We start from the raw sequence: 18,899 nt of genomic DNA, 5'->3' as shown, positions 1-18,899 counted from the left end.
GGCTTTCCTGAAGTCAAGGACTTGTGCGTTGCTGACCGACTTGCCAGCTTTTCGGCGGATGGTGAAGGTGATCAGCTCGTGGTCGCTGTCACCCAGCTTCCCATCGATCACTAGGTCGCCGACTAGGTCATCCCCAGTAGCCAGTACCAGGTCGAGCAGCGCTTTGCCTCTCGTTGGCCCATAGACTTCTTGAGTCAGGTAGAGGTCATCCACGCACGAGAGGAAGCTCTGCGACCGCTCAGATTTTGCTGAGCCATCCTCCCACACTCGAGATGGCAAGGGCAATGCATAAAGAGCACTGAGGGGCACTTTAAGGCCAGAGTGGAATGTCTGAGGGACTTGTGTGGGGTATAGGGAGCAGGACTGCCTAAAGCCAGGCCTGGGGTAACAGCTGTACCTCCCCCACCCATGAGGTGCCTGTCTCATCTTGGAGCCGGCAGTCAGCTCCCCCACAGACTGTTGTATTTGATTTTCTTGGATTATAAACTGAAAAATATAGCCTTAGATCCCATCTATATTCATAAAGCTCCTAGTTTCTTGGTAATTAAAGAAAAAATAGGCCTTGTGTTGGGGGATGATGCACCACAGCACCTGCACCACACTTTTTGAAACCCTAGATCCCCCCATTTGGTGCTGCAGATGAGAACTCAGGGGCCTGAGCACGGTTGGGGGGAGACTAGGATTGCAAGGGTGTTTCAGATTAGAATTGATGTCTAATACAGGACTATGATGGAAGTACATGAGCAAAGGATAACAATAGCAGCAGGTGTTTCTGGTTAGGACTGAAGCACACTGGCAGTTGTGTATGTACCACAGAACTGGGAAAGCTGAGGGGGCTATAGTAGGGATTTAATTGAACTGTGTAGATCCCTGGGAGTTAAATATGCAGTAGGTAGAAGCACTGCTTCCTCTCAGGGCTCCCATGCTTAGTTCCCTGCAGCCAGAACCTATTCTATCCCATTAAGTGCCTAAGTGGATTTAGGAATCAGAACTCATGGCAGAGGTGATATCTTTTATTAGACCAGCTAGATATATGCAACAAAAAACCCCCCAAAGCTGCAAGCTTTTGGGCATGCTCATCCTTCTTCAGGCACAGGAGAGTACAAAGATTGTAAAACAGTTTCTCCTAGGTGGAAATGAAACGTCGTATTTCACAGGAGAACTGAAGGTGTTGAAATATTCCAACCAGGAGATCTTACAACATTTCAACACCTTCAGTTCTCCTGTGAAATACAAAGTTTCATTTCCACCCAGGAGAAACTGTTTTACAATCTTTGTACTCTCCTATGCCTGAAGAAGGATGTGTGCACTCAAAAGCTTGCAGGTATCTTTTTATTAGACCAAATAGATATGTGCGCAAAAAAAAAAAAAAATCACCTCTGCCAAGAGTTTGGATTCCTTTTGCCTGTAGACCAATACAGCTACAACCTGTATACCAGAATAAGTGGATTTAGGCACATAAGTGTGATCCTATTCCATCTTGCTCAAGTTCCTCAGAATCTATGAATGTACCCACTTCATAGCATGCTGTCATCTTAACCTCAAGAGGAATTCACAAAAAAGTGGGGAAGACGATAACCCAGATGTCTTTTGCATTAATAGTTTCTGAGGGACACTTGGATAATAATTACCTTTTTTAAATTCTGATATTACTTACCTTTACTTCTAGTAGCTGTGTAAAAGCGGTACTCTTTTGAAGAGACCTGTTCCCTCGCTGAGTGCAGAGTCCTACCAGCAATGTTTAGATTAGAAAAGGTTGACTTGTCATCACCTTTTATTCCTGTTGGTCCTTAAAAAAACAAAAACAAAAAAAACAAATAAAAAACCCAACCAAACAAAAAAAACACAGCTGAGACACCAGGAGCCAGATTCTCTTCTGCCTTCTACATATAGTTGTGAATGATACCCTAAACTTTGATCTGCTCCAGCTGTGCAAACCCACTGGCCTGGCCTTGTAACAGCACTGTTGAGGGGAGCATTTAGTCTGTGGAATCTCTGTTGCTGAGGGTTTCCCACTGCACAAAAAGGAGAGTCCAGCTGGACTGTCAGACCTGAGGCTAAGTACTGGTGGAGGTGGGTTACTCCAGGAAGGCAATTACTGAGGCATTTTGACAAAACCATGCACAGATCTAGAAGCCATGTGATGCACCAGGTTAGGTTTCTTTAGCATCAGTGTGGTAATGAAGAATCCGCCAAACCAGTTTCTTCCTGAAGTCAGTCGGGTGTATCCAGTCCTCACTTTTACAAGCACTGTACAGCCTATACCACTTGCCATATATTCACAGTTAAGCAGACAGCTATTTTAGTCATGCAAATAACACTATTACTTGTCAAATCCTATTGGTTTAAAAGCACTGTTTAAGCCAATGTAATGGCCTCTGCCAGTTCATCCCAGAACAGTCTGCTCTCAGCTGTTCCCATCTTATTAAGGCTCATTACCTTGTTACTTGGAGCCCGTTGCCTCTCATAGCAGCCTGGAAATTGAGAGGACATAGTTTCAGGGCTGTTATAAGCACAGAACTGATGGCCTTGAGTTAGATTAGAAAGCTTGCCCAGTTGCCCTGCCTCTGATTGCCAAAGCCTGCTATATGCAGTTTAGATTCTATTTGTGAATATTCACAGCAGTTGTCCACACAACTTGTTGAAGACTGCACACAAAATGAAGTCAACCGAGAGTACAACTCAGGAAAATTACAGGTCAGTTTGTCTCCATCCTGAACATAACAACTTAATATTTGCACTGCTCAAGCCATCAGCAAATCACACCACATCTAACTAGCGTTTCCTGTTTATTATCACCTACTGACTAATAAACACCTGGTTACAGATGTAGTTTTGTAGTAGCACCATCTTCAAATAACTAACAAATCTTGCCTGTTACCTCTGTAATTTTTGTCTTGTGATATTATCTCTTTAGGGTGTTATAGGTCAGCTGTTCTCAACCGTCTTAGACTCAAGGCACTTGGAAAATGCAACTCTATTTTTGGCTACAGAAAAATAACAGCAGTTTTTCTGTTGCAAAAAACTGAAAGACCACAACTATGGATGTATATTTGAAATCTCTAGGGTTATCTTGTGAATTGTTTGCACTCCTAAGAGTGCTAACATTGTATGGTACTCTGTGGCACCTTGGTTGTGAATCGCTGTTATAGGTCTATTATAACTGCTGTGTTCACAGGAGGGATCAAGGACCAAGGGATGGGGGCAATACACTAGGAATCGGGAAATCTGTTTCATTCCACCATGAGCTCTTAATTTTTTCTCTCTCTCTCTCTCTCTGGCTTTTATTTGCCAGACATCAGTGGAGTATCTGAGCATCTCCCATGTAAAATCAATAGCTAACTTCTATGTGGATTTCACTAAATCCCTGTTTGTTTGTTTTTATAACTATAGGACTAAACTCTGTTTTGGGACAAAATATACAGAGCATTTTTAGACTTTTTAATTTGGAAGGGAAAGGAATAGTGGAGTTTTTTGTGTAGAAGGGGCGTCGGTATTCTGAGTGTTGTGCTGGAGGGCATTTCAAACTCTAGGGTCATATACACAGGAACATGTAGATGAGATCTCATTTTCTATTCAGTTCTTAAGACTTTTTGAGTAATTTTTTTATTAAACTTTAAATTAGCCCCTGCAATTTCAGTACAGAATTCAATTTTTGCATGAGTTGATGACAAAATCAATCCAAGAAATGCAGTAAATTACTTTTCATTAAGTTATAGGGATATTATTGATCAACTTTTCCTGGAGTAATAGAATCTAGGCACTTGGACCTCAGTGAAATTTGTCTTCAAATGTTGTGTTCAAAATACACAATGATCGACCACACGACGAACATGAGCCTCCAGTGTGATGCTGCAGCTAGTAAAGCAAGCAAAACGCTGGCTTGCATCCACAGATGCTTCTCAAGTAAATCCCGGGATGTCATTCTCCCCTTGTACTCGGCCTTGGTGAGGCTGCAGCTGGAGTACTGCATCCAGTTTTGGGCTCCACAATTCAAAAAGGATGTGGAGAGGCTTGAAAGGGTGCAGAGGAGAGTCATGCACATGATCAGAGGTCAGGAAAACAGACCTTATGAAGAGAGGCTAAGAGCCATGGGGCTCTTCAGCCTGGAAAAGCGCAGGCTCAGGGGTGATCTGCTGGCCACCTATAAGTTTGTTTGTTTTTTATCAGGGGTGCTCATCAGGATCTGGGGGAATGTCTGTTCACCAGAGCACCTCAAGGGATGACAAGATTGAATGGTCACAAACTCTGCTGCGACTGATTCAGGCTGGACATAAGAAAGAACTTCTTCACTGTCCAAGCCCCCAAGGTCTGGAATAGACTACCACCGGAGGCGCTTCAAGCACCCCTTTTGAACGCCTGCAAGACGCATTTGGATGCTTATCTTGCGGGATCCTATGATCCCTGCTGACTTCCTGCCCCTGGGGCAGGCGGCTGGACTCTGATCCTCCAGGGTCCCCTCCAGCCCAAATGTCTATGAAATCTATGAAAGCACTAGCATTTCATGTCAACTCCATTGCTGGTGCAGAATCCTAAAAATAAATCAACACATGTAATTTTTTTAAAGGGGGGTTGTTTGGTTTTGTTTGTAGTTTGCTTTAACTGCCTGAAATTAAGCTAAGCAGCAGGCTTGGAAGCAAAAAGTCTTGCATCATTTGTGTTGTAATCTGTTTAACTGCTTCCCATCTATTAGGTAATGTGTCAACAGCAATTGCTACAATTGAGAACAGATTGTACAAACAAACATCATTGAATTTAAAGCCCAATAGAGATTGGCTCTGATTTCATTCAATCTTGGATATATCTTCTTTTCATTTTGTGGGCCTCTGCCATATAGCACAGGGATAGATCCTGTTTTTATGTGCTGATTAAATGCTACTTGCTTTGCTTTATTTAGAGTTATGCCACTGTTTAGGTTAAACAGAATAAATATTTCTCTTGCAACCTAAAGTCATGGAGGTACAGTCTGCACTGCCCATTATAAAACTAGCCCATGTTAGCAGTGGATGGATCTTTGGTTTAGTTTGGTAGGGGATCTCAAAAGGCCAGGAATGAACATGCAGAGCTCTCTGGCTGTAGCACCACAAAGTCACTGTGAAGGCATTCAGCAGTGTGTTCTCCAGTCTTAGGGTGATGAGGTTTGTTCAGCTATGCAGCCCCTCCACTGGGGTGGTGGTGTGGGGTAAAGAGCAGAGCACTGTGGTATGCTAAGGGTGACCAATAGACCTTCTGTAGCATTATAGCAGACAGAAGTTGCATATGGCCCTACAAAACTTAGCCCTACAAAACTTAAGAGAAGTTCCTGTTTCATCCAGGTACATTTCTGCAGTACTTTTGCCATTTTAGTAGCACTATAGACATGCATTTCTGTCCCCTTTCCTTTCCTAGTAATACAAAGGCATAAGAAGTGCCACAACTGTAATGTCTGCCCATGGCCAAAATGGTAGAAGGCTTATCTAAAATTGCTTTGAGTCTCTTGGGTCTGTTGAATCGGAAATTTCACAAAAACTGTAGAACTGGTCAACAAACAATTAAAAACGGTTGTAAATATTTTTTGCTGTTTCACTCCAGCCCCCACCCCCACAAGTTTTTGATTAAACTGTTCCCAAAGTGGTAAAAATTCAGCTAGTTCTGTAAAAAGTTGAAACTCCCAAACATTTGCATGGAATTGTTTGTCAGTATTTTCTGTTTGGGGCTGAGGGAGTGGGTGTCTAAATTGGAATTTCTCATTCCCCAAAATATCCTTACAGAGAAGGGGAAAAATAAAGCTAATAAATTTGACATGTTCTGGAGAAAAAGCTTTTTTGGCCTGTTTCCCATCACTTCTTCCTTCCAGTCAATTCTTTGTTCTCTTCTGTTCCTGTGCAAACACTTTCCCTCTAACTGAATGCTTGGCCACTGATGTCTCTTTGGGCAAGAGCCTTGTTTGTCTCTTGGCTTTGTGATCATTTTGTAAAATGATGAGTGTTGAATCAAGTATTTTTTATGAAGAGCAGTGCGGTCACTTTGAAACAGTATTTAATGGCCTGGCATGCTTCTCCATAGTTTCTGGTGCACCTGGAGGACAGCAACCTACTACTTTTGAGGAGATACAGTAGAACCCCAATTTTTTTGCAGGTTTAGGTTCCTCTTACCACCCTATGAAAATGAGGGCTTGGGAACTAGTTTTTGGCATATAGAATCTGCACAGACAGCTGTGCAGGATTGCTGAGATGCTCAAGCTGTTTGTTGCAGTCTTTATTTCAAAGGGTGCTAATTCTCCAGTAAGCTGCATGGGACCACAGTCGTGCTCCTGTTCAGGAGAGAAAAAGTACCTACTGAAGTAAAAGCCATAGCAAATAGTGAGGGGTTTGTCCATTATTCAGCACCTCTTGCAAATTGTCAGTTGTGAACCAGGTGAATACACATGATCCAACTTTTGCTGTTCTCTGTTAGCTCAAGGAGCAAACTGATCCTCTTCCAACTTGGAGGATGCTCATGGTATAGTGGTTGTTTAGGTTGAATAACTCCATGTACTTTCCCCTCCATCCAGCAACTTTGCCAATTGCTTTTTTTCTCCCTATCCATCATATGCTGAGTATTGCCCCCCTGTTTTCCCTTGTAATGCATCTGTCTCTATTCTGTTTGCTTGGTTTCTCCCCGACTCCTGCTGTTAGGGTCTCCACTGGATCCTGCAGATAGGCAACCAGCTTGCATTGCTGTCTTGATTTTTGTTTAGAAATAGGAGCCCTGGGTCAGTTCCTCAGGTGGTGTAAACCTGTGTCATTACACTGAAGTCAGGGGAGCCACTTCTGTTTACAACAGTTGATGATCTGAGCTGTTTTGCCTCTTCCATTTCCAGTGGCTCAAGATTCATCTAAAGTAACTTCTTCTTGAGGCTCTTGCATCAAGATGATTATCTTCCTGTATTAGAACCCAATAATTCCCAAGGCAGGCCTCTGCCATCTCATTCTCCCTGAACTAGGAATGGACAGACAACCTGGGGAAAATGAGGAGAAATTAAAAATGCTTCTGAGACTAATGAATCTTCATTTGTAAGCAAACTTGAACTTTATAAATGACATTTTTATAAATGAAGTTTGCTTAATTTATAAGAAACTTCATGCTATGTTCTAGCTTTGAGGTGAAGACCACATGAGTCAAAATTCTGCAGAGTTGTACCACAGGATTTTCTTCGCTTGTTTCAGAAGCTTGAAGCACCTACAAGTGCCATAAGAAATGTCTCTTCTGCAAGGCTTCCAGAACTAGTGCACAGATTCAAGAGCATCAGATTAGCCTTGAATACTGGACTAGAGCTCAGAAGGCGTGTGCTCTCTTTCTGCAACTTGACAGCTGTGGGATCTTAGGTAAGTTATGTTGTGCTCTTCTGTAGATTATAAACAGATAGGGATAAAGGTTACTCTTACTGGGGCTTCTGGAACACTGCAATTGGGACCTCAAATGGCTACTTGTGGTGGCTTGGGGCACTTATTATTGGAGAACTGTCTCCCAGCAACTCTACCTTATCTCTCAAATCCTCTGCATATAACAAACAAGGCAGCTGTCTGGGAATTTTGGGGCTTCTTTAATATTCAGTGTGCAGGATCCTTTAAAAAGTCAGGGCACATTTACATCGCGTCGGTGTACCTCCATGCATCACTGTGTTGATACTCCCAATGGTGAAAGTTCTGATTCTATAAGGGATGGGTCTGTAATACCCGAGTTCTGGGTTAAGTTTGCTTTCCTCAATATTTTTAATCTACTGCCAGGTATGGAATGGAAAGAGGGAGCAGCTACTTAACATCTGGCATCGTGCAAACAAATGTCAGTGCACACATCTGAAAGTTCTTAGTGCGTACATATGTTACTGACTGCTCTGCAGGTACTATCTGCAGCACTGTCCTGTAGTCATAATGCCCTGGCTTTTGAACAAAGTGTGGGATGGTCTGTGGAGTTGATTTGTTTTAAAACATATTGCATTTTCTCAAGAGGACTCCTAGGGATGCAGTGGCAATTAGGGACAGCAACTCTTGAGCACATACATCATCCTTCCCATATTTTACCCATTCCCTCTGACATGCTCCAAGTCTGGAAATGTAGTGGTGAAGCCAATCTGAAGGTGTCTCAGTAGTTGCTGGCGAGCATACTGGAGGCAAAGATCTTGACAGGGGGCACCCTCAAAGAGGCTTTACCACCCCCTTTATGGGTTTGGAGTATATGAGTAGGAATGGGTGGACGGGACATTCTTAAGGGCAGCCCTCCCTGGGAACACTGGGATGGTGGTAGAGACAAACCCTTAGAAGATTTAAGAACCAAATGTTAGTTTTAGTTAGACCACATGGACTTTGGGATGGAGAAACATAATAGGATGCGGGGTCTTCTCTTGCCCTGCTCTGCTCCAGTGTTGGAATCCAGCATGGAGATGCTGGGTGGGTTTTTTCTTGCTTGTGAAATTTACCTTGAGTTCAAAGAAAGAAGGGATGCTATTCAGAACAACTGGGGGAGAGACGTGAGGAGGTTTGACAGGTAAACCCTGAAAGGTAGCTTGCTGAAGGACACTTTAACAGAAAATGTGTTGCGTTGCTGTTACTTCAACTACTGAAAACTGAAGGGTCTCCAAGAGAAGGAAATACCATAAATCACATGCTCTAGTTAATTTATATGTAAAGGCAAGAAAAGGGCTTGGCTTATTCATACCAAGCTAAGACTGGAGTGTGGCTCCAGAGCCTAGCTCAGCATGATTTCTTTTTAGTGTGTACAGACTAAGTTCATGGGCGCGGGGAGAGGGGGTGTAGTTGTGCAATTGCTTGGAAAGGGCCTCAGCATTTCTACTCGGGCAGTGCTGAGGGAGGTCAGTTGACTTCATGGCTCATTATAATCTATCAGATTCTTGCTAATCTCTCTCCACTTCACAGATGTTAACAATCTTCCCTCTTTTTTTTAATGGTCTTGAGTTTCCGTTAATCAAGCTACCCTTTCTGCTGCAATTTTGCTTTCTGTTAGCTAGTCCTGGTAATATCCCTCTTCTATTTCACAATCCTGCAGACTATTTTTAGTTCTCGCTAAAAACCCTAACTCAGGTTTAGGGGTTTAGGTTGTTAGCCGTGTTGGTCTAAGGACATAGGCAGACAAGGTTCCTTGGGTGAATTTGATATCTTTTTATTAGACCAACCCAAATGGTTGGAGAATAGTTATTAAGCAAGCTTTCGGGTTCAAAAACCCTTCGTCAGGCTCAGGAAGCTGCAGCAGTTGGTGTGTGCTCTTCCTGGATGGAATGAAAAGTAAAGAAGCCAGGGACTGGGCTGGGCTGGGAAGTCAGTTGCCAGGCAGATTATAATGTATCAAAAATCCAATGTCTATGTTTAGTCCATGATCTCTAGTATCCAGCAGGTTGATGAAATGGAGCTCATAAGCTCATCTCTGGGAAGTGTTGTGTAAGTTTCCCTTGAGGTCTAATAAAAGATATCAAATTCACCCAAGGAACCTTGTCTGCCTAACTCAGGTTTACTAACTGTAACTCGGGTGTACACCGACGCAGGTGTGGGTGGAAATGACAGTGAACTGTTGGATGCACTAGCAAGATGCTCCAGAAAGCTGGATTTTTGTATTATGAAACTGAATAAGAGATGTACACTTAACTATAATGACTACAGGGCTCATAACAGTATCTTTTGGCTATTTTGCCCAGTTTATTATAGTTTTTTTTAAACTTTATGTATAATTCAGCTAATGGGTGCACATGCCACTAAAGCTGTATTTAGTTTTGCTTTGATCTTAAACTGAATAATATAGCTATGGGCCTCTAGCATATTAGTAAATATTCTAGTTCCAGTTTAACTGGAGAAAAATGTGTTGTGCAGATGATATATGGATTCACCACACCATCTGTACCCCCCTCTTCAAAATCTTTCTACCCATGAACATGTGTGTATCTAAATGTTGCTAATGCTTTCCATTGTAGTCTAGGCAAAGACCCTCTCTGCATCTTCTGAAGGACTTTTAGATCAATTTTTTCTTTGCCTTTTGGGAAGAGGGCTGTGAGGAGGAAAAACCACTATTGCCACAGTTGCCAGTTTTAGAGAGGATCTTCAGGAATGAGAGTCTGTTCTCCTCTCCTCAAATAAACCCGCATTTCACCAAGCTAAGCAGGCAAACATTCAGCTCAATAAGGTCTGAGTGGCATGACTAGTTGAATAAGTGTTGCCAAAGAGTAAGGATTAGACGGTCCTCTGGACCTCTGTCAGAGGCATGCCCAGGGTGGGTCGCACTTCACAGTCAAGATTTGATCCCATGTGCCCAGTTGTTGTTGTCCATTCCTGACTTGGTGACAGGGAGTGATATAGTGTGATACCCTATGTCTGTCCTTTGTCCCAGCATCTGGCATGTTTTGCGGGCTTTTTTGTTTTTGTGTTTTTTCTCCTCTCCACACTTTATCTCTTCTGGTTCCTGATTATTTTGAGGCAGTGTCTTTCTCTTCCTCCCTCTTATTTGGGACATCAGAGTGGACACAATTTCTGCCCGTCCCTCCTCTATCAGTCTGGAAATGTCATTGCTTGTTTCTCTGTTCAGTCTGTGCCTTATTCCTTCCAGTCCCATGGTTAGGTGTTTTTGTATTCAGCAACGGTCTACCTTGGTAAAACATGTTGCTGTGGCAAGGAACCTAGTAGGGTGATGGGTCTGTGCAAGGACCAGACCAAGCCCTCCTCTTTGATTTGTTCCTTTCAGTGGCTAGTGTATCTGACACTGGTCTGGTGACATGAAACATTCTTGATGCTGCTATCCTGACTTTTTAAGAACTGTAGGTCAGAAATGTCACAACTCGTTCACAATGGGGGAGGGATACTCCAGGGCTCAATGGGAAGAAGATATCAATATATTAAGTGTATGAGATGATTACTTCTCAGAAAAGAGCAAAGTATTATGGGAAGACTCTTCTGCCTTATATGCACACAGACTAACACAGTAGGGTTTGAGTGGTATTTCTCTTCTTCCTTGTGTGGTTTTGTTCCTCTTCCTTTTCTTTTACTAGCCAAATAGATGCAAAGTGCAATTTAATTGGTGTTTAAAAATCTTGGAAAATAACAACAGTGGTGTGTGAGTGAAGGGAGGAGGAGGTGGGGGGAAAGCTAAGGTAAATACCTATAAGATTGGGGAAAATATATGTGCAAGAGCTTCTGGGAAGTGTGAAGATGGTCAACTACATTTAAGTTTTTCTCCTTTGTGCCATTCTCTGGAGGAGATATGCCCCTAGCAGAACCATGGGCTGGCCAAAAGGTGCCATTGCCCTAGATCAGTCTTTAGACCCTGGCTTTTCAGACAACATGTTTCATAGATGGTAAGGTTGGAAGGGACCTCAGCCGATCATCATGTCCGACCCCCTGCCGTGGGCAGGAAAAAATGCTGGAGTCAAACGACCCTGGCAAGGTGTCTATCTAGCCTCCTTTTGAAGACACCCAGGATAGGAGTGAGCACCACTTTCCTTGGAAGTTGGTTCCAGATCCTAGCTGCCCTGACTGTGAAGTAGTGCCTCCTGATATCTAGCCTGAATCTACTCTACTCTCCATCAACTTATGGCTGTTATTCTCTCATGTTGCCTATGAGACCCTCTGCTTGTGGCTACAGGAAATTTTGCTTTCTACAGATCTGTTTCTTCAAGTTGACAGAGGTAAGTATGACATTGCCTGTAGCATCGCACTGGCTCAGTATTGTTGCCCTCAGGCTAGCAGAGGTTGGGGAGCCATTGCCCTTGACCCTTTCTCACACCTGCTACCCAGGTATAATCTAAATCACAGCATGGGTTACAGCAGAACATAAACACCTGTTGTGTGCTGCTTACACAAGGGGTGCTTTCTCATCTTTTTGACCTGGGGCTTGCTTCTGGTTATTTCAGCTCCTTGCTGCCCTGAGCAGATCGCTGGTGCATGAGCTTTGTAAAATGACATGTTAGAGCTACCATGGACCATGAATACATAAATGAAAGCCTAGCAGTGTGATGGTCACTGCAACTGGCTTTCCTCTATTCTTTCTTCTCCTGAGAAGATGGGGTAGTGATTTGGAGCATAAATAACTCCCCTACCTTGAACTCCTAGAGCCATATTCATGTATCTGGTATAAATAGAACTTTTGAGGCAGGTGGATGTGATGAAAATGTATCTGGTATAAATAGAACTTTTGAGGCAGGGGGATGTGATGAAAGCTGACAGGTTGTCTCTGGAGTTCTGCACTCACCAGAGCAAAGAGAAATCTAAAAGCACAAATTCTGGGATATGGGGCGGGGGGGGGACCTTGATGGGACAGAGAGGAGGAGAGAGAGAGAGCAAGCTGCAAGCAAATGTCTCAGCTCTAACCTGGGTGTAACTGGGCAACTGAACGACATTGGGAGAACTTCAGGCTCAGGTTTGGGAGTTTTTTGGCATCACTGTGGGACAGTGCATTCCTATGACTCCCTTCTTTGTTTTTCCTTTAAGCCTGAGATAACTGTCTAGTTATAAAGGCCAGTCATAATTTGTGTAGGTCAAGCAAATGCTTCAGAAATAAATTCAACCCTGCCATGCTATATTAGCTGCATCTGGCTTTGCTGAGCCCTTTCTTTTAACATTAAGTCTGGTAAGCAGGAGAAGGTGGGGTTCTGTGCCCTCCTCAGCTGGGGTGCTGATGTCCAGTGACTTGGATATGTAGGAATTGCAAGGCCTATGTGGAAGTGCTGACAGGTTATATTTAGATTAGGCCCTAAATGAATTGCCCATGGTCAGAGAGGGAGTCTGTAGTGGAGCACGGTCCCAAGTCCTGATGCCCTGACTGTGGGAAACATCCTTTCAGCCTCTGAATGGTTTGGGTGTTTTTCCTCAAATATGCTGCCCCTAAAGCAACAGATACTTGGAAAACCAAGGCATTTTCCAAAAAGACCATGAGGTTATTTTTGATTCACCTTCCTGGGGAATATTTTGCCGCATGCTTTTCCATGATGTAACCATTGCTGACCTTTCTACTCTGGCTAGGAGGAATCATCAGCGAAGCACATAGGCTGTGATTCTTTTGCTGTTACAAAGGACGGGATTGTTGGCAGCTCTGTGCTGGAGAAAGTGTCTAATTGACTTGAATCTCTCTAGCTGGGCTCAAAATGGATTTTGTGCCTCAGGATATCTCAGCATTATAGTGGACCTGTTGTTTCTGCCCCTCCGCTATATTAAACAGTGCATTGTTGAAGCAAGAATGTGTGCGAGTCAGAACGGACGTGCAGGGAGTCTCCAATAAGTTGTATGTTGCTCCCCAAACAAGTGCTGACATGGAGTAGGGAAACTAAAAGGAAGCAGATGAACAGACACCAGCTTGTTGGGGTGAAAACTTTTGAGGCACATGAAGAGATAATAGCAATAATGGGAGTTTGCTAAGGTACTGACCCATACACCAAGTTTGTGGTTATTTTAGACCTAAAGTATCTGCAAAGTTGAGCCTTCTCCCAGTGATTTTTGTTCTCGCATCCATCCCACAAAAGGTTATTACATAATAGAGGGGTGTTGACCTGGGAAATGAACTCTTCCCAGGGCAGGAAGGGGTGTTGGAAACACAAGAAGAGGGAATCATGGAGGCTCTTTCTTCACTTAGAAGCTCCGTATGTGTAATTCACCCCTGGTCCTGGTAAGGCTGCCAGTTCCATTTTTCCTACACCAGTAAATAGCACCTGTGGCAAATTATGACCCTGAAGCCTTCTAGTACATATGAAGTTGCATGTCACAGTGGCTCATTTACTCACCTTCTAAGATGTATACAGCCTCTGGCTTCAGTTTGTCTATTGATGGGTCAGTATGGCCTGTTGGCCAAGGTGGAGTAAATGCCTCCCTGTTGCAGTTAAACAACACATGCATTCCTTCCTTCTGCCCTGGCACTTTTTTGCCAGGATTCCTCATCTGTGATCTCGCTGAGTATTACCATCCCTCTCGTGGCTCCTTTCTGGGATGGAATCGGAACACTTTTGAACTGTATCTTGAACTCCCCATAAGTCTTCTCATGGGAAGAAGTTGTTGTATCAGGATGAGGAGAATTAAAACTCTTCCTTATTCTCATTTCTGCAGGGTACTGGCATTTTTTCTTTTCTCCTCTCAGCAAAGGATGGGAGGAGGGGGATACTCCCCTTGGCCCTAGCTGCATTTCAAAAGCATTAGAACAGTCAGGCCCATGCTAGGCTTGGTGAAAGTTTGCTATGGGTAAAATTCACCTGGGGCAGGAAAGAGGCAGCCATGTAATAAATAAAAAACCTATATGCTACATAGGTGTCATGAAAATCCAGGCTACGTTTATTTAGATATCAACATATTGAACATTTTGGCCATTACTAAAAGCTGAAGAGGATATTATTTTGCCGATGTGAAAACAAATGCATGGTGCCCATAGGAATTCTGTTGTATAGCAAAACACAAATGACTTTATTCCTTTGGACATGCTTTAACAATAAGGCTGGCCTTTTTCTCCTTGGGGGGGCCTCAAACATCACTGTATAACATCTTTTGTCTTCTGGGACACTGCAGGTGTGAATGCAACTCGACTGCACTCTAAGTCGGGTAGGAATAGAAGGCTAGGCCATGCCATATCCCATTGGAAAGATGATTTTCTCCCCAAAGTGGCAATGAAGTCAAGCTCTGTGACTTACCATGGTTTCAGTTCAGGAGGTATACAAGCAAACAAAATGAGCAGATGTTTCCATTTTCCAAGGATTTGCCAGAACTTATGTGCATTGTCAAGAAGGAAATCAATTCAATGTGATGTTGCAACAAATTTCTGCGGTCTGTCTATTTCTTGGATGGTAAAGTTACCTTTTGGAAACAGAGTTGCCTTTGGCTGAATCTCTGTCAAAATGGCCTCCTGCTGCCAACTGCGTCTGATTGTGTAGGCAATTCCCCAGAAACAAGAGGCAGCTGGGCACACAATGGGAAAAGCTGCTGGAGGTACTTAGGCAGACATAAGAGGATTCAGTGACACTGCTGATTAATGTCTAGGGCCTCATTATGAAGTTAATAATTGAAGGTCCCCTGAGGTTTAAATGGACTCAGAATTATCTCCTGTCACTGTCTGCTCTTGGCTTCTCAGATTAGTGCATTCTGCAAGGTAGGACATGCTCAGGGGTCTCTACCAATTATTGTTTTATTGACTGGTTTCTAGTTGGCTCTGTAGACACTGGGAAGGACCTTTCTTATGCAGCACTGTCAGTGATGGCATCGGTCTAGACTGAGGAGTGATGGGAGAGTTAAGAATGGTGTGGCTCTTGGGGTCTGAACATGTTGGGTGATGATCCTGGGGGAGAAGGGAACAGCTTTGTTTGCAGCTGTACTTCTGAAGCTGTTGTTTGATCATGCTGCAGCTGGTAATTGCATTAGCTGGTGGGGCTTCAAAGCTCATTTCATTAGCTTGGTGTCAACAGTTATCTCTTCTAAAGAAGCAACAGTGACAAAGGACAAGGCTGAATGAAGGGGATTGCAGGAGAAGGGGTTGTCTCTTGGCTTCCTTTCCTCCCCATTGTCATAGACTTCTTTAGGGTGCTACTAATTAAGATTTTTGCCTTTTCATAGCTTTTTATGTCCCTTCCTGCTACCAGGTGTCCAGCAGCAGGAACTCTGAATGATAAACAATAGCATAAGAGGAAGATGAGCAGGGTCAGTGATTATGGTGCTGACTTGAGGGGAGGAAGGTTCGATTTCCTGCTGTCCCAGACTTGTGGTGTGACCTTGGTCATGCCACTTAATTTCTGCACCTCAGTTCCACACTTATATAATGGAGATAATAGCATTGTCTCTATATCAGAGACAAGTTATGAGGATAAATGAATTAAGGAGTGTGTGGCACTTGGATATTAAAGTGGTGAAGATTGTCTAGGTTTCTAAGGGACAGAGCATAGTTATTAAAATAACTAAAATGTTGCAAAGCACCCTTTCTTCCTAAAGGATCTCAGAACTTCAAATTACACAAGCTTCATAAAAGTCACTTTTTGAAGAGAACCCAGGTGACACTGCATAGCAGTAACAGGACACTGGGACATGACCTCTCTGCTTCAAATGTCATGGGCTTATGAATGACCATACAGTATTTCAGTTTAATGAGCAGAGATGGGACAAGGGAAGTAGCTTTTAGTTCTTCAAGGGCTCTTCAATTAGGTTTGGGGTAAGGATGGTGTATGGGTGATGCATTGTGACCACATAAAAGCTAGTGATTCAGTAGGGTTGGCTAAAACATTCTGGCTTTGGCCTCAGTATTTTAAGGTCTCTTCCTAAAGACCTTTAGCTCGGTAAACTTCATGGATCTCATTGGACCTGACACTGTGATTTTTTTGCATTGCTGTAAAACTGGTATAGGACAATCGGGTACTCTCTGTCTTAGAAGCGTGATGTCATGTGCTCTGCCAGCTAGACACAGGCCAGAATGCAAACTAAAGAGCCTGACTTGGAGTCAGTGGCACTATGCCAACTTGTATCAGCTCGGGCCTATCCTACTTTGTGATCAGATAATTGGAGTAGCTAGCAGCATGGACTGCAGGTCAGAGTCAGTGATTTTGGGTTTTCCCCCTTAGAATGATGGTGGTGATGGTGATTATAAATAATACTTAATACCTTCCCATCATTAATCTGCAGTGACAATCCTTTGTGCTGTTTCTTACTGAAGCATATCTATAGCACCAGGAGGTCCCCCTGCAAAATACAGGAGTGTTCCTCCCTAGCTTGCTCCTGGGGCCTTATGGCTAAGGGCAAGCAAAACTCTGGGGCATCCAAACCCCAAGCGTCCAGGCTTGGGCCTGCAAGTAGGATGCCCGCCAAAGGATTTGGGAATATCTGAAGCCCCAGGTGAGGGTGGAGGATGTTTGCCAGTAATAAGGCCACTTATGGTTCTGGACTAGCTCATGGATTTGGAATTGATTTGGCCAATTTGGCTTGGAATATGGAAAACTTAAAAATTCATATTTAACACAGGTTGGGCTTTGTCACTGGCTGCTATCACCCATGCTGCTGTTCTGAAGCCTTCAGTATATTCAAACTAGGCGTGGCCTGAAAACTAGGCATCTACAACCTTCAGCACCTACTCATGCAGCCTGATTTTTCAGCTCCTATTGAATTACCTGGCACCTAAAAGCAGAGTGGTGAGCTCCTCATTTTGGACACCATGGGTGGTAAATGTTGGCCTGAGTGTACAGTTTCTTCCCTCAAAAATGACTTATAGCTACATTTTCCCTGCTGGCAGTTTAGGGGTGAGCAACAGTAAGCAAACTAACCTAGATCCACTAAAAATCAATAGAGTAATCCACTTACCATTTTGGTCCTTCAGACTTTTTAAAGAGCTCAGGCTTGTTTTGTTTTGTTTCCTTCTCTCTCTCTCTCTTCTCTTCCAGACTGACAGAGAAAAGAAAAGGCTAGGCTACAGCAGCTTCTTAGCTCAGGCCAGATCAATAAAATAATTCCTTACTAAAACTTCACTAATTTAGGCTTAAACCTGCCTGGGTCTATTACAACCATTACAAATAATGGCAGATAAAATACAAACCACCTGTGACTTCCCTACCTTGCCACCCAAACATGGGAGCAGCCAAAGCCTCTCTGTCTCCTGAGCTCCACAGCAAAATCTGATCCTGATATAACACAGAAGGACTCGCAGTGCATGCATCCCATTCCTGAAGTTGCATGCGGGCATCCAGAATTAACTTGCACCTTAGCGAGATGACTCTTGCTCACAGCGGGTACTGTATATTACTTGCACATGAGTGGGGCAGGGGGCCATACAAGGTTAGGATTAAGGCTTTGTATTGGAAGATGAATCATTCTTGTCCCACTACCTTGTAATCAGGCTCCATGCAGAAATCACTTTGTAATAGTCTACAGCTCAGGTGATTCAGGAAGTCACTAATGGGTTTTGGTGCTGTCCTTTGTCCCTCCCGCGCTCTTCTTGTATACTCTAGCTTTTAGAGGCCTTGCACTCCCTGCCCTTTGTCCTCCCCCTCTGCCACTGCCAAAAACCTCAAATTTATCGTACCACCCCAAAGAGTGCTACATGTGGCTGTGACGTGTGGAACAGGCCAGAATGTATAGTCTTAGATCCTTTTCAACTAAATATTTATTACATGGCTGCCTATGATCACAGGGGACTGGACTTGATTTAGGTTCTCCTTTCCAGCGGTTTGTTATGAATCAATATGAATTTTATGACTCGATGGCAGTCTGAGATGCTTCTTGAGTCAGATCCAAGTTGCCTTCAAACAAACCACAGCAGTTTTTGTCAGAGGGAACAATGGCTTCTACAGCAAGTCTGCAAATAGAGCTGGTTTGAAAACTAGGGTTTTTTTGTTTCATTGGTTTTTCTCATGGGAAACTTCGATGTATTGCCAGAAGAAAAAAATGAAGTTTTGGTAATTGAAAAGCAAAGATTTTTTCCATTTTAAACTTAAAAAAAAAAAAAAAAAAAGTTCGGGATTTTTTCCTGCAGTTTTTGATTAATTTAAACACTTCAAAGAGAGCAGATACATTAAACAAGAAAGAACTTTTCTTTAGCACTATGTTTTATAGTGCTACATGCAGCATCTGTACAGTTATGTGTAGAAATATAGGGGGTATCTTGGTCCCTCTAGATTCCACAGTACTCTGCTTTTCTCCTACCCACGCCCAGGGTGGAAGTGGGGGAGAGCAGCTGAATGATAGCCTGCTGGGGAGCAGAACTGCAGCCCAATTAGGACTGAGACCTGCAGCTTTGCTCAGTGACAGTAAAGACCACTGTTGCCACCACTGAGACTATGTAGCATTCCAGCTGGGGGTTCTGAACATGCAGATACCCCTTGTAGTATTTTGTAGTGCTGCAGCAAGCTTGCTTCCTCGATTTGCCTCTTGTCATTATCAAGCCTTCCCTATCCTAGCCCTTACTACTGCAAAAGGTACTGAGTGGGCAAAGAG

General features: G+C 43.4%; 1 protein-coding gene across 2 annotated transcripts in view; it reads left to right on the top strand.

Moving 5' to 3' along the window:
• The window catches only part of RXRG (retinoid X receptor gamma), a 123,975-nt gene that overhangs the window by 11,348 nt on the left and 93,728 nt on the right, over positions 1-18,899 (top strand). The window contains exon 1 of one of the 2 annotated variants that reach the window (XM_014516927.2): positions 7,240-7,346. The exons of the other annotated variant lie outside the window; for it this stretch is intronic. The gene's annotated coding sequence lies outside the window, so the exon portion shown is untranslated. Of the gene's footprint in view, positions 1-7,239; positions 7,347-18,899 lie in introns of those variants that run through there. 2 annotated transcript variants of the gene reach the window in all.

Source organism: Alligator sinensis, unplaced genomic scaffold (assembly GCF_000455745.1).
Source record: "Alligator sinensis unplaced genomic scaffold, ASM45574v1 scaffold31_1, whole genome shotgun sequence".
NCBI classification, from domain to species: domain Eukaryota; kingdom Metazoa; phylum Chordata; order Crocodylia; family Alligatoridae; genus Alligator; species Alligator sinensis.
Note: the sequence above shows the minus strand (reverse complement) of the source record. Positions and strands in the feature narration are given on the sequence as shown.